Below are 16,438 nucleotides of genomic sequence, written 5' to 3' on the forward strand. Positions count from 1 at the left end.
ATTAATAATTGATATATAAGTGTATATATGAGATAGATATAAGGTAAAATTGGGTTAAAATATAACAGAAAAACAAAAAAAATAATAAATAACGAATTGGTAGTTACAAGTTTTCATAACTTTGTTATATAAATTCGAAGCCAAGCGTCAATGTTACGTATAATTTAAAAATCTTCTGTTTTTTTGGAAACTACAGTAATTTTAATCTGTAGCGCTGCTTCACTATTTCGCCTGCATTCGCTTAATCGCGGATTGCCTTCGCAGTTCGCGTTCTCTCGGCTCATTCCCTTCCGAGTTGTCGTGGCGTGAGGACGTTTTCTGTGTTCGCTCCAATACGAAAACTTTCCTCGAGTGTACGGTGTAAACATTCATGTATTTCATATTTAACCTTATTCGCGTGTCAATTTGACTCTACAGTGTAAATTCCGTGATTGTGTGTTGGACTCTATTGGATTTTATAACCCTTGTGTTTACACGAAGGAAAAACTAAATAAGGTAAGAATATTGTATTTGTAGCGTTTGACAAACCGTTTTTCTGTTTAAAGTTTGCACATTTGACAGAAAGCTTAGCGTTTCTTTGTTTTTAAATTATTAGATGTTAGCGGTTATTTTTTTTTTAGTGCAGTCTCATCTTTAAAATGTATTTTACTGCCCTACACTATTATAATAATTTGTTAGGTTAGTTGCTCCGTTCTCAAGATATAATTTCGATAATAATTTCTAAAATACACAATTCTGAGCGCGGTAATTTGCTTACAAGACAATTCAAACTAACGTGCGTACATGAAAATTATTATCGTTATTAATTATTGACGTAGTGTTTATTTTACGTCATATTTTTATTATATTAATAATTCGGTCAAGGCGGAAGATTTAAATATTCAAAATTAATTAGTAAAAGCATATATGTTCACAATAAAATTACGATGTTTGGTAGTCTATGGTAATATTCAGAGCGAACTATGGCTCTTGTATGTGAAAACAATAGATTTTTGATAATGAAAGAGAGTCATAACACACAACATAGTTGTTATACATAGCTCTAAGCTTCGACTATAAATAGGGAACAATTATTTAATAATTCAATAGTGATGTCTAATTAATGTCAAATGTAAGATTTATTTATTTATTAAAGCGTGATAGCCCTCGGCACACTGATATATTATGCATTGTGACAAGCTCTTGGCTAACATAAACACGAAGTTATTAAAAAAAAAACTAACGGAAATAAATTGAAAATATTCTCGAACATATAACTATTTTTCGTGGTTATTCAAATACGCTTCAACCTTTACACTTGTATGTAAACAACTCTAACTAATTTTACATTATAATTAATGCATCCTAAGTGGAATGTGTGCTTGTAGTTAATAATAGTGATACATATGCGGGTATAACCGGGGGAGATAGTGAATATCATATTTCTAATTAGTTGACGCTGTTATGATAATTAGAAAAATATAGATAACACGTTTATCGCATTAAATGTCGCTCGCTGTTAATAAATATTATTGGAACCGAAATATTGCATAACTAATTAAATATAAATTATTTGTTTGTAAATTGAGATATACAAGTAGGTAGGTATGCCTTTTGAGGCTTCAGGGAGGCTTTCTTCTTCTTTACTTGGGAGTAGGATGTGAACTAATGGAATTTCTAGGGCATATCACTCTCTCGTACGAAGAAAAACATTAGAGGATACCGGCATTAGACCAAAAAAGTCGGCGTGTGTCAGGCACAGAAGGCTTACTATCTGAAAATCAAATGGTCATGAAACATATAGAGAAACTAGTGGACGCCACAGACGTTGTCCTGCATGATATTTCAAGCTATTAGGATATTAAAGTATGAAAGTACCGACTGCAGCGCCACCTGCCGGGCTGATTTGTGGCCGGCACACAAACAATTTCGGTCCAGTCGTTTGAGAGAAGTTCAGTGACATACACACTCACAGAAGAATTATATATATAAAGATGTGGGGTCCAGACCTAAAAGATAGTAGCGCCACTGGTTTTTTTTTGTTGTGTAAACTAGAAATGATTTACGTGATTACAATTTTTTTAATAAATTAAAAAAAAGTTTAGTTAATAGATAATAGAAGAAGAAAATTCTTAGATTTTTGACAGGAAATTCTATAGTTTTTAGGTTGAATTTTAATATAGTCTGTGTGTGTTTCTTTATCTGTAAAAACAAAAATTTACCACGTAGTATTTTAGTCTGTACAACCTTTTTGCTCTTTTTCCTTGTCTCCCCTTCACACCCTTAGGGAACCAGGTGTAATTAACTTAATCAACTGAGCTTCAGATATAATAGAAAGTACTATACAATAGAGGTAATTACAAGATCCAATTTTGAATTGCCAACTTTGCTGTTAGTTTGAAACAAAAGCTTAATTAATTAAGTCGAGAACAATTAAGTTCAGCGTAATATTCTCAGCAATTACGCGAATTCGATGTATTTTGTAGTCGGTAATTGCCGAGTCTCGAATCAGATTCTACCGACACTAATACAGCACACATTAATTAAACGTGAACGCAAACAACGGGCTAATTGGAAAATGTAATAATTAATTTAGATACATGTAATAAATATTAATTTTTTTTTTCTAACTGTAAGAAAATACTACTAATACATAATACTACCTACACCGATAATTCTATAATTAAAATATGTACATTAAAAATATTATTTATTAAATAAAACATAATAATCAAATATACAGTATTTACAATTTTCTTAACCTACATAGTAATCTATGTATATATAAAAATGAAACCCGTTTTCCGTTGTCACGACATAACATGAAAACGGCTTGACCGATTTGTCTGATTCTTTTTTTATAATATTCCTTGAAGTACGAGGATGGTTCTTACGGAGAAAAATTAAAAAAATTGAGTGAAACAGTCTAAAAACTACACTTTTCTATATTCCCATACAAAATATTAATAATAAAGTTCAAGTGTTAGCGGAGGGGTTCCGGGAAGGTAAGTTTTTATTTTTTGACATAATGTACGAGTAGCAGAATAAGTATTTAAAAAAAAAAATCGACTGTTAGGCGGTACGACGCGCGACGTTCGCCAGGCCAGCTAGTAATAAAATAAAATCAAAACAAATTTAAAAAGTGTGGGTCCCTGTGTCAGTGTATCTTTAAATCGGGCACCCTATAACTCGTTGTTTACTTATTCGTTGAGCGAGGAAACCACCAGCTCTGGGTTCACCTGTACTATCTACCAGGCGCCAATTTAACTCTTTAATTAGCGTCTGTGCACTTGAACCCCACGCCCTAAGAGTCTACTCCAAAGAGAACTTAATTGGAGGAAAGACTTATATTTGAGTTGTTTATTATTTTCGCCTGGCCGCCCCAGAAAAAATATATTTGTTGCAGCCAGCTTAATGAGGCGTTTAATCAACAGCCTAGCTTTTTAACTAAATTGCGCCGTTTTACTAGCGACCTAAATATATATATATATACAAGCGTAGAAATGTGGAGTCTCTATGCATCTTCTACCGCATTTACCATGGAGGGTGTTCAGAGTTGTTCTGCAGCTATGTTTCATAATTGGACGTCGAGCTAGAATACTAAATACCATCCGTATCACCTCGTCGTTCCACAATTAAGCGCGCCGCCACTGTGTAGAACCAGCTGCCCACTAAAGTATTTCTGAAACAATTTGACTTTAACCTAAGAAAAGAGCGTACAATTCTTAAAAGGCCGAAAACGCACTTGCGACCGAAGACAGTGTGAGTGTCCATGGGCATCACTTAAGATTAGGTGAGCCTCCTTCCAGTTTGCCCCCTTTTATATAAAATCGGGATTTTATTAGTATCGGACGGTCTTATGTTGAAAACTTCAGGCACGCATCTTGAATCATTAAAAGTAGAACGAATTGTTCCACAGATTAACAGCTTATTTTAATCTGTTGTTAATCTGTGGAACTATGAATATTATATTGTATCTATGTGAGAGTTATAAATCAGAGGCGCGATGTCGGTGGGAAGGCGCATGTAACGAGACGCTATTCCGGTGATACCCTTCCAATTAACGCTGTATGTAACAGAGCACGATTTGTTTATATATAGAAGAACAGATAGCAATAATTGAAATCACAGAAAATTCATGTTTTTTTAAGCATGTATTAATTACCCTTTTTAATTCCGGAAGGGGTGGTTTCAGTCACATGTGGTTATTAAAAAATCATTTACGATAAATAACAGAATGCCTAGTCAACCAGGATGAGAATCTTTTGGTGTTAATAATGTTACTAGGCTTATCAAGTATTTTTTCCTAGATAAGTTCATAACGAAAAATATTCCAAGACATTTGGACAGTAGTGTTGGCGTAGTAGCTTCAGCGTGCGACTCTCATCCCTGAGGTCGAAGGTTCGATCACCGGCTGAGCACCAATGGACTTTCTTTCTATGTGCGCATTTAACATTCGCTCGAACGGTGAAGGAAAACATCGTGAGGGAACCTTAGACAAAAAAGTCGACGGTGTGTGTCAGGCACAGGAGGGTTATCACCTACTTGCCTAAGATTGACAAATGATCATGAAACAGATACAGCAATCTGAGGTCCAGACCTAAAAAGGTTTGGACCTTGGAAGAGTCTGGTCACCCACAACAAGACAAGGGTCTGTAAGCTAGTGCAACAATACAATAATATTAATTAATGGTTATAAAGCTTAGAAACGTAGTCCAATTAAAATTAAGTGTTTATTACCACTTTATACTAAATGTATTAATTATACTAATTACTCGAGTTTACGGTAGGTTTCAGTTTCCTGGGCGGGCGGGCAAATTGCCGCCCACGCCACGACAGTCAGCCCTCGGACATATCCTCTCTGCGCTTGTTACGGCCTTCGTTACGAACTGTTTGTTCTATGTTAAAATGTGTTTATTTGCACGTATGCTCCCGGCTAAAAAATATATGAAAAGACCCTTTAAGACTTTTAATGATTTCCCGGCAAAGGGAAATTGGGTTAGTTATTTTCCCCGGGGTTTCCCCTCGTTAAGTTTTAATGGGGTAGCTAGCTACGACGTAATCAAACGTGCTTATTTAACTTAACGACGTTTACAGGTTTACTTTGTTGTCAATAGAGAACTGGTATTCGTCTTCGCTAACTAGACTATTAAAAGACGAAGAAAGAACTCGCCCGTGGATATATATGGCGATATTAATTGTTATGAGAATTTAGAACTAACACCGCTTAAGGAATATGTGAATAAGTAACGAGTTAGTGAGGCTTCCGGCGAAGGCAGCGGCTCCCCGTATAGGCAGAACGTCTAATTAATCTCCAGTAAAATGTCGACGCCGGCCGCCTGTTTTTGCCAGGAACTCGGCTCATTAGAGCGACGAGGCATGTTGATTACATTCTGTTGCGCTTATTAGCAAACTCTCATTAGACCACTATTGTTGTAATTAAACTAGCGTATCGACGCGAAATCTGGCTTTGTTTTTTCAAATTGCGTGTATTTAATTGAAGATGTCACAACGAGTATACGGAGATTGAAATGGAAATGGGCTGGTCATTTAGCGGACTGACGCCATCTTGGAGCAGAAACCGATATAAGGCGAAGCAAAACCGGCGTTGACTCACTTTTTTTCTTGAGACTTCGTGCGGAACGCTACCCTACCCTCAGTAAATTTAAAAGTGTACCTACCTACACTTTGTAATCTTTTGATTGTTGTTTTTTTTGTAAATTCAATTTCGTGTGTATTCTTTTGTTTTTAAATTAAATCCGCTTCTGTTATAATATAATAAGAAAGTAGAACAAAAATATCATATATTGGTACCCAAGAATTAAAGAGAAAAAAAGAGGTAGGCAGTTTCGAAGGTGAACGAAATAAAAACCGTAACTGGGAAAATATGGACAAGGAAAGGTCAGAATAGAGCAGAGTGGAAAGAAGTGGAGGAGGCCTTTGCCAAACAGATGGGTTGTCGGTGTCACCGACTCAGGGAGCGTTCAAGTATTACGTAACGCAATTTTTGGAGATTATTGACCCCCTCCCCCCATGTAACTCACCGTAACGTTTTTGAGTACCCAAGTACAGTACTGTACCCAAGCATAGTAAAACGTTTCGTGACCACCTAGTGACTCTTTAGTTACTATTATGTGGTGTAAGTCGAAAAAAATATTAACAATAACACGTAATTTAATCCCCGCCCCGCATCGTAACGTTTTACAAAAGGACCCCAACCTCCAAAATACGTTACGTAATACTTGAACGCTCCGACACTAGAGGCAATAGTTTAAGATTAAAAATATGTTACAATTTGTGTCTGAATAAAGGCTTATTATTAATTGAGTACGATGCGTAAGTGTTCTTGTGGTTGGCGTCCATTGTTACGCAAGGAATGTGAAGAGGTTTACACAATTACGCGAAGGTATGTTTTGTCAAAGCTTGACGTTATGGGTGTAGCTTTAATTGGGGGGGGCGAGAGCATCCTCTCGTTTCTCCCTAACACTTCTAATTGGCTCGCCAACACTAACAAGAGAGCTTTTCTCTAAATTGTTTGCTCATCGTCATTAGTTATAATAGGGATCCAATTCTCAGCGACACCTGCTCGGTGCGTCATTCGTAAAACTTTACACACGTTATACCCTATTGCAGTTACTTAATAAAAATAATACATACGGATAGTTAACCTCAATTGTATTGAAGCACTTAGGAAGGTTGATGAGCACAGTTTTTTCACAATTATTTTCTAATATTAATTCTGATTATAATTCAGACGCACTTATAAAATTCGCACTTGTATAATGAAAATAACTAGGTATATATAATCTTTTAATTTGAAAAAATAATTAAAACTCCTTTATTTGTTTAAAAGATAAATGTCATGATGTTCATTCAAAATTCTTGGCATAGCTGCTAACTTCACGCATATTCTATTTCTTCTTACTTGTAGATTGTCTTATTCCCATCTCGCTCGCGCACGCAATAATCACACTGACAATTTTGTGTCTCAGGTGCGCGCGCATCGTAATATTTCACTCTCATAAATTTTTCATAACGCGCCTAAACAAGTATAACTTCAAAAAGTGCGTGCGTACAAAGTACACGTGTCAGAAGTGAAACTTCTTCGCAAACAAATTTTTAAGTCTTATTCATATTTATACAAATCTAAAACTTTAGGTTTCCGAGACTTGGAGGGAGGGAAAAAGGAAGATGTGTTAGGAATTTAATGAATTAAATTATTAAATTTTACAATTAAATTCATTACATTTTAATTTACAATTCGTCATTTGAGATTTCAATAAATTATTTTGCAAATTATATAAAATAGTAATATTTCATAAATATTTAAAAAATATAATTTCTATAAGGTAATTCGCCCTTCTCACTCTCTCTCAATCGGTCTCAATCGCTCTCTCCCTTTTCTTTGACAAAATCGCTGCACATTTTCGTGCCGCTAATATTATTATTATTGCGTTTCATCCGTAAAAATATTACCCTCATGCGCCTAAAGAAGTTTTACTTATACATAAATCAGTGGCGCTACAACCTCTTTAGGTTTGGGCCTTCGATTTCTGTATCATGATCATTTTTCAATCTAATAGACATGTAAGTGATCAGCCTCCAGTGCCTGACACACGCCGTCGACTTTTTGGGTCTAAGACATGTCACTTTCCTCACGATGTTTTCCTTCACCGTTCGAGCAAATGTACACACATAGAAAGAAAGTCCATTGGTGCATGAGATCGAACCTCAGTGATGAGAGTCGCACGCTGAAGCCACTAGGCCAACTGCTCGATATAAAATTATTTAATACGATAAATCTTGCAAGATTGAATATGATACAAATCCACTGTCCACTACAAATGCAAAAGGTAATCTTATGTTTTGAGTGACAAATCCAATTTCATCCTCGGGTGCCCCCCCCCCCCCCCCCCCGCACCGATCAGGCCTTATCCAAATTGAATCTTGAATAATAAAGAATCGGAGCGATTGGATTTTATTCCTTAAATTCAATTAGCACGAGGGTCGTGTGTGACTGCAGACGAGAGATAGCTGATCGTATTAAAAGGGTAGCTTTATGACTAATATAATAACGCCTATTTAAAGTTTAAGTGGTGTATTGCGTGTTTAAAGGTTAAAATTAGGCTTACCCAAATTTATTGTTTTATTTTTATGTTATAAATGTATATAATATTTATTAGTAATTATAAGCGTACGGTGTCGATCTGACCACCGCCGCTATTCTTGAAATGAAACTGGAGTTATAAATGTTACCGTTTATTGGTCGAACGTTAGAGATGGTGATACAAAATAATGCGGAGCGAGCTTATAACTAACGTCCGTCCGGCACGGCTGCGTAAATCTATCTGGTCGCTATACAAATAATAGCTTATAACTAAACCTAAAACTACCACGCTGGTCAAAGGGACCGACCGGCCCTTCCGCTACCTGCGTCCCGCCGACCGTTTCCCAGAAGAACATCTGGCTGGCAGCTTCGTTCGTCGGCTTTCTAAACTGTATTGTTCGTTGTCCGTAACAGTCTCCCCTCAGCGAAACCTTCCTATGACGTGAAGCTTTCCGTAGGTAGGACAACGAAAATTCATCTGCTAATGCTTGCGCCGTCTTCCACGTTCTTTTGGTAACGTGCTTCAACGCAACTATCTCAATATTATGTACATCTCTAGTACTTAGGCACGTAAAAATCGCGCCCCATGGCTTTTTATTACGGCCTCCTTTTCTAAGCGTTAGACACCCATCTAATAGAATGGGATTTCTCGTCTCCTCTGCTATCGGTGTTTGTAACCGCCCACGTACACGCAGTAACCCATATTGATCAATAATCATTGTTTCATCTTGGAAGCTTTGACCCTGCACTTCGCGTAACCATGTCTGTTCCGATTCTTTTAAATCGCTTACGCTTAATCGGCCACTGCAATCTTTAAGCTTACGTATAAATAGTTGTGCGTAAGCGTTGGCTCTAACCCTGGTTGAAACCCAACGCCATTGCCTCGCGTCCGTCGTTCCGGTGATATCAGTTAATCTATCTGCTACGAATGGTGGATGCCTCGCTTTGTCATTTCTGATCCACTGTAATACCGTCGTTGAATCCGTCCATAGCACGATCTTGTTTGGTTCCGTTCTGTGACCTTCTCTAATGGCCACAGCTAATCTCGCTCCGATAAGGGCTGCCTGTAGCTCTAGCCGCTGTTTACTCTGTGACTTAATAGGTGTCACTGGTGCTTTCGCTGTGATGAACCTGTCGTCAATTACATCGGTTTTAATTCGCCAATATGCCACGCTCGCATGTGCTTGTTCAGATGCGTCACAGAACACATGCAATTGTATCTCTCCTCCCCTCGTGTAAATATGCCATCTAGGTACCACTGAAGACAGTGTTTGTACATTTTCTAACTGAGTCACCGACTTTTTAAACTCATTCGACTGATCCATTTTCCGTTCAATGCTTTTAAGCCGCTTAAATGCCATATTATAGCTTTCTGGGAATTTCGTGTTATCAGTCTTCCACGGCAATCCCAGGTAGTAACGCCTTTCCCGTTTCTCTATTGTTGTATTGAACAATTGAACTGCACGTGCGTCGGCACTTGTTAACCTTTTTTTATTATTTATACCCAAGGCATCTATTGCAAAACCTTGTTTTAATATCGCCTCTAGACGCTCATCTATTGTTTCTTTGTAAACGTCGCTTTCTGCCGCCTTTTTTATGCAGTGCAAAACACGTTCGTTGTCTTCCATTAAACTTCGTATAGGTGCTGTACCATGTAAAATCCAGCCTAATCGGGTTAAAGATGCAGCCGGTTCATTTTTCTTCCCACTGTATACTTTTCGGGAAACGATGAGATGCCAATTGTCTGCTCCAATTAATAATTGTGGTTTAGCTTCGCCAATCATTTGTTGGAGTGGTAACTGAACCAAATGTTTGTAGCGTAAATTATCTGCGCTAATTCTTTGGCTACCAATATCGAAATCACGCATCGTTCGCGCTTTCAAAGTGTAATTAGCCCCTCCGTCGTAGCGACTGATGTCAATTTTGCCGTGTTGGCTTTCAAAATCTTTCGTTTGAGAACTAACTCCTTGAATTTTCAGCGGCTTCTTTGACCCGCTCACACCTAATTCGAGGGCTAACTTTTCCTCGATGATTGTAATAGTCGACCCTTCGTCTAATAGGGCATGAGTTTTTACAACCTTTCCAAGTAAGACGGCTTGACATTCATCCTTTGCCGTCACAGAGGTCGACATAACAACTTCAGCCTCTGAGTTGGATGTTGATGGTTTCACCAACAATGGTTGTTGTTGTGGCTTGTGTACTACCCAATGCAACAACCTATGGTGAGCTTTTTCACACCCATCAATGCCACATCGCTTTTTCCTGCACTGTGATCGTCGGTGATATTCTTCTAGGCACAAAAAACATGCCTTCGTTTCTCTCAATCTATCCCATCGTTGATTAAGATTCATTTTCAAAAACTCTTCGCAATGAGTTGCATGATGGTTGCCGTTACAGCATAGGCATCTGAGTTTCTTCTGTGTTGAGTAAACGCGCTCATTCGTTTTTGATCTAGGTTTACTTGTACCTAGTGATGTCGCTGTTTCTATCTTACGGCTATAGTTGAAAGTGAGTTGTAAGCTCGCTTCTTCTAAGAGGTATTTTGAGAGCGTAATGAGAATTGGTTCTTTCTCATTACTATTAGCCTTACCGTACTTAGCCTGATAGTGCAGGTTAAGTTTAGACACTATTTCTCGGACTAAGGCCCCGTTACTCGTGTAGCTACGATCGTTTACACTTTTCAATAGCCACGCGATGTTTTGCACTTTTATTGCAAACTGGTTAAATTCAACCGCTGTATATCCCGGTCTGGGTAATCGCTTTATTTCTTCCAGCGCTTTATCAATTATGATCTCCGGTCGGCCATAACACTGATCTAGTGCATTCATAATAAGCTCGGGATCGCAAGCAGTACTCAATAATACGGCGACTGTTTCTTTAGCGGCTCCCGTAAGACATGTGCGTAATCTTGCCATGTTTTCCGCTTTAGAGTATTTGTAGAGCTTCGTGGAGTCTTCATAAGCAACTTTAAAGTAAAGCCAGTCGCAGACATTCCCGTTAAACTGCGGCAGATCTTGAGCATGTAGTACAGGGGGTCTGTTTGTAGCTATTTTTTCACAGGCTCCGATGAGCCGTTCCATCCCTCGATCTTGGGATCGCGTTCTCGGCACGGAGGCCTCTTCGATAGGTGATATGGGCCGTTCTATTTCACAAGACACATTCTGTGTGCATGGCTTCACGCGTTCTGCGAGCACTGTGTCTTCTTCCCTATCACCCTGAGATAGATTATTCTCGCCGCCATGCTTTCTTAGCCGTTTATCTACCATAACAGTGGAATTGCTTTCTTTCCGCTGTTCTGGCAAGCATTTGACGATCTTCTTTTCACCGTCTGCTCTGGCTAAGTCAACGGTGATTCGCTTCTTTAATAATTTCATTTCAAGCTCCATCTCTTGTTCCATCTCCTGATATTTTAATTCGAACTTTTTTCTTAAATGTTCTTTTTCTAATGCGACCAAGCGTTTTTGGACTTCGTATTCAGCTTGCCTTACACGGGATGCTTTCGACCTCATTGTATTTCTTGAGGTCTGTGATGCTGAACCCACAGGTAACAACTTTGAATCAACGGCTTCATTCTTCCGTATTGATTCAACTGACTCCCTGTCGTGTGTAATATCGGCTAGTCCACGTTCTAGGACTTTCGATGGCGATTCTAACGGCACGCGTTCTGTCCGTACATCTTCATCGATTTCATCTGCCCTCCTAGCTTGTCGGCTTCTTGTGTTCATTTTGAAGTCGATTGTATTCTTCGCTTCAATGAACTGGTGGATAATGCTTTCCGTCGGCGACCCACAGCAGCAATACGTCGATGCGGCGAGTCACTTTGTACAGGCAATGAAGTCAACCCTCTGCACGTACTCCTGGGATCGCAGGTAGTACTGCCGATGAAAATCTTCCTGGGATCGCAGGTAAAATTTTCCTTCTTCTCGGCGTCAATGCGTAGAGTAATATTCTTCTGGTTATCCGGCTTCTCGAAGGACCAAACTATAAGCGTACGATGTCGATCTGGCCACCGCCGCTATTCTTGAAATGAAACTCGGAGTGGAGTTATAAATGTTATGTTTATTGGTCGAACGTTAGAGATGGTGATACAAAATAATGCGGAGCGAGCTTATAACTAACGTCCGTCCGGCACGGCTGCGTAAATCTATCTGGTCGCTATACAAATAATAGCTTATAACTAAACCTAAAACTACCACGCTGGTCAAAGGGACCGACCGGCCCTTCCGCTACCTGCGTCCCGCCGACCGTTTCCCAGAAGAACATCTGGCTGGCAGCTTCGTTCGTCGGCTTTCTAAACTGTATTGTTCGTTGTCCGTAACAGTAATCTTAAAATAGAATAATCTGAAAATCTACAAATAATTTAAAAAAAATCGGTCGTCTGTAAAGTCGGTTTACTAACGATACTTGAACGTGACAACGTCATAAGAAAATATTGATGGGATGAAAAAAAGAAAAAAAAGGTTGCATTTAAAAAAAAAAAAAATTTGTTTGATAGGTATTTTGTATGGATATAGAGAAGGAGGTAAATGGAAATCACAATTGAATTGATCAATTTACATTTATTTGTACGCATAAATACAATTATGTCAATTTTAAATGGAACGCCTCAGAGCGTGGTAACGCCGCATGAGTCATGTTTTTTCGTGCGTGCAGCCGGCTCCATCGAATTATAAGACGTTGTCACGTCAAAAACAAAACACACAATATACAAAGCCAAAACAGATAACATAGATAAAGAATATATTTATGAAACAACAAAAATAACTATGTACAATATACAAAAACGTAAAAAAAAACGTGGGTGTACTTATTTATGTACACGCGTTAGGGCGCGTCCACATCTGGTGAATGTGCCGCGAATGTGCAGCTCGCGAGCCGTTTGCGAGCTGCGTACGTGCTGTCACGGCAATGGTTTGGTGTACCTCTCTAGCGCAACTCATGCAAGGCTCGTAAAACTCACTCAGTACTTTCGAAGATGTCGGTGGTCTGGCTGGTGCACAGCCGGGGATCGAACCTACGACTACAGGTATGAGAGTCGCACGCTGAAACCACTAGGCCAACACCGCTCAGAGTAATGTTAGTTGACAATAGAAAGAGCAGGCATTTTAATCAAGCACAGCTACAATCTAAAACCCTTTAAAAACTACAATAAAAAACGAATAAATCGCATTGTGCACTTAATTGATCTGACGTCGTATCAATAATGGCCCTAAAATCCCCGTCATTATCAATTCAACCTATGCTATTAGTTTAAAAGTATTAATAAATTGGTATATTATCGCTCCTGTGTTTGACATAACATCGAAATCTACTTTACGTAATGGAATTGATATAATGTACGCGATAAGACTGGAACTGCATTTCCCAGCTTATAGGTTTAGAAATTAGACATTTAAAAAGTTATAGCTTGGTGTTTACGAGTTCAACTTATTATATATTTACTACTTATATATGTCCCCGTTCGTACTAAGATGTATATAATATACTAATATTATACTCGTATACTTGTATTCGTACTAATATTATATACATATTAGTACGAACGGGGGTTCACAAACGATTTCTCAGGTGTTTAATATAGTGAACAAAAAACTTCGATAAAGCGAAAGTGTTGGACACAAATTTTCGAATAATTTATGACGAAATGTTCCCATAATGATTTGGGGAGTTATTGGACTTAAAATAATAATTTCAAGGGCCCTCATAGCCTAGCGGTCTTAAGTGGCAGCTAGGTGAGGGGTACCGGGTTCGATTCCCGGTTCGAGGGCAAGTTTTAATTTAATTTAAATTTGTTCTCGGCCTTTGGAAGGGTTGTGCGGTGCCGGGCGAGTGCTTAAACCGTACATGGAGGACACGGTCGAATTTCTAAGGCAAGCACGAATTATAAAAATCTTATACTTGACGCTGGCTAATGCACCAACCGTGCCAGAGCCATTTAAAAACCGGTTCCTGGGTCATTGGGTTGTCGTGTACAACAATAGAATATAAGCAAAATAATGAAATGTTGAAATAATGAATGAATGCAATGTAACAGTTGAAGAGAGTGCCTACGTCTGGCTATGGGGCGTAACGCCAACGATTTAGGAAATCGCCACGCTTATGAAACTAAAAAGCCTGAGTGAACTAACAGCCTTGGCTCGTACACACAATTTACAATACATATAAAAATAATTACTATGTTAATGAAAACTATAAACACATATTTAATCGAACACTTTAATTCTTGTGGAATATTGTAATACTAATGGTATGTAAATTTTTGTGACTTGATAATTACAAATAACAAACAACAACATCTACGGACTTGGACTTTAATCTCTTATTAACGACAAACATAAATAAATAACAATATATCCTTTATATTAAAATAATTTATAAAAGGATATTAATAGAAAATTAAAACAATATTAAACGGTTTGATCCCTGTGGCAATGTAGGTACCTTTAATGCTGGCAGCAATCGCTGTATTGCGATACTTATTCGTTGACCAAGCAAAGTATCAGCTCTTGGATCACCATTACTTTCTACCAAGTACCAAGCAACTTAAATCTTTAAGAGGAAAGACTTATATTTGAGCTGTTTATTTCTAAATATAATTTGAACTCGAAGAACATTATACTGCCTTTAAAATAGTGTTGGCCTAGTGGCTTCAGTCTGCAAGTTCTGCAACTCTCATCCTTAAGGTTCCATCCACGGCTGTGCACCAATGGACTTTCTTTCTATGTGCGCATTTAACATTCGCTCGAACGGTGAAGGAAAACGGCTTGTTTAGACCCAAAAGTTGCGTGTGTCAGGCACAGGAGGCTGATCACCTACTTGCCTATTAGATTGACAAATGATCATGAAACATTTATTCTCATTCGTCTAGTGGTTAGTACCCCTGACTGCGAATCCATGGGCATGAAGAGCATTTGGTGTTGTGCTTAGGTCTTGGGTGTTTAAATATGTATTTATATGTCTATCTATCTATAATATGTATGTATATCCGTTGCCTAGTACCCATAAAACAAGCTTCACCAGCTTAATATGGGACTAGGTCAATTGGTGTGAAATGTCCAATCATTAAAAAAAAAAAAGATATAGAGATCTGTTTTATACGGTCAATACGACACAGGCCCAATATTATTTACAAAATTAGGCCGCTTGGTTAAGAGTACGTACTATATTTACGAGTAATATACATTAACGGTTTGGTTCCCAGGTTAAAGTTACACACATTGACACCGTATGCTTTAATTAATGGTCAATTAATTCGTCATCTTTGCTCATTATAATAATAAATGCCATATGGCAATGTCGTTATACACAAGTTGATTGGAATAAAATTCATATTAACTATTCAAATAATAATAGTCAATATTTATTTATTTCGTAATTATACAGCTAAGAAATTATAATAAAAACAATTATACTAAAGATATAGCCAAAGGAATACATAATATATACAAAAAGGTTCAAATATTTACGAAAGGAGAAAATTTAAAAAAGAACGTGAGTACATGCGTTAGAAGTTTATACTTCTTTGGCGTAACAGATAATAATTAATCTTTAAAAAAAATATATTTTTACGTTTATACTAAACTAAAACTAATAATAGAAAAAACTAAAATATTGACTAACTTCAGGGTGTCGGTTTTATGTGACGGTGTGCGCGCGCATTGTAAAAATTTACTCTCATCATTTTTCCCTAACGCGCCAAAAGAAGTATAACTTCAAAAATTGAATACATTTGACGAAGTAATAATTCGGCTGTGATGTGTGATAGTGTGAGTATGTACGGGTGTATTTGTGTGCTGATGATGCTGGTTATTGAGCACTAGGGATATTCTAAGTACTCCTTTTAAGCATATTCCGCGAAAAGTAAATTGAAAAAGTATTAAAAGATATTTTTTTTATAGACGAGTAGGTGATCAGCCTTATGTCTAACATACTATAACTATTTATTAATAAGTCCTTCAACCTGCGTGCCTGAACATAGTAACGCCACAAATTTGACACTCATCAATTATGTTAGTACATAAAATAAAATTACACACTAGCAAACTAGGCAAACTGAAACTAAATAGAAACCTCATGAAGAGCGTAAAAAACAAAACTGTAATTAAAAAAAAAATTGTGATATATATAATATTTGATATAATGTTAGTAATTAAATTATATATCAATTTGGGTTTGAGACATGCTGGTATCGGTAGCATGTGTTATTTGCGCACACAGACAGAAATTCTAATAGGTGTACGAACGCACTACCACAGGGATGAGGGTCGCATGCGTAAACCACTAGGTCATAGCTCACATTCTCTTAAGCTGAATGAAGTAATGATAAAAATAAAATACACAAGATCTAATTAC

At 37.6% G+C, this 16,438-nt stretch overlaps 1 protein-coding gene across 1 annotated transcript in view; it reads left to right on the forward strand.

Annotated features, from left to right (window-relative positions):
• Positions 1 to 272: 272 nt before the first annotated feature.
• The window catches only part of LOC125061617 (LIM domain only protein 3-like), a 75,186-nt gene continuing 59,020 nt past the window's right edge, over positions 273 to 16,438 (forward strand). Inside the window, exon 1 of the mRNA XM_047667124.1 lies at positions 273 to 495. The gene's annotated coding sequence lies outside the window, so the exon portion shown is untranslated. The remainder of the gene's footprint in view (positions 496 to 16,438) is intronic.

This window comes from Pieris napi, chromosome 23 (genome assembly GCF_905475465.1).
Source record: "Pieris napi chromosome 23, ilPieNapi1.2, whole genome shotgun sequence".
In the NCBI taxonomy this organism is placed as follows: Eukaryota; Metazoa; Arthropoda; class Insecta; order Lepidoptera; family Pieridae; genus Pieris; species Pieris napi.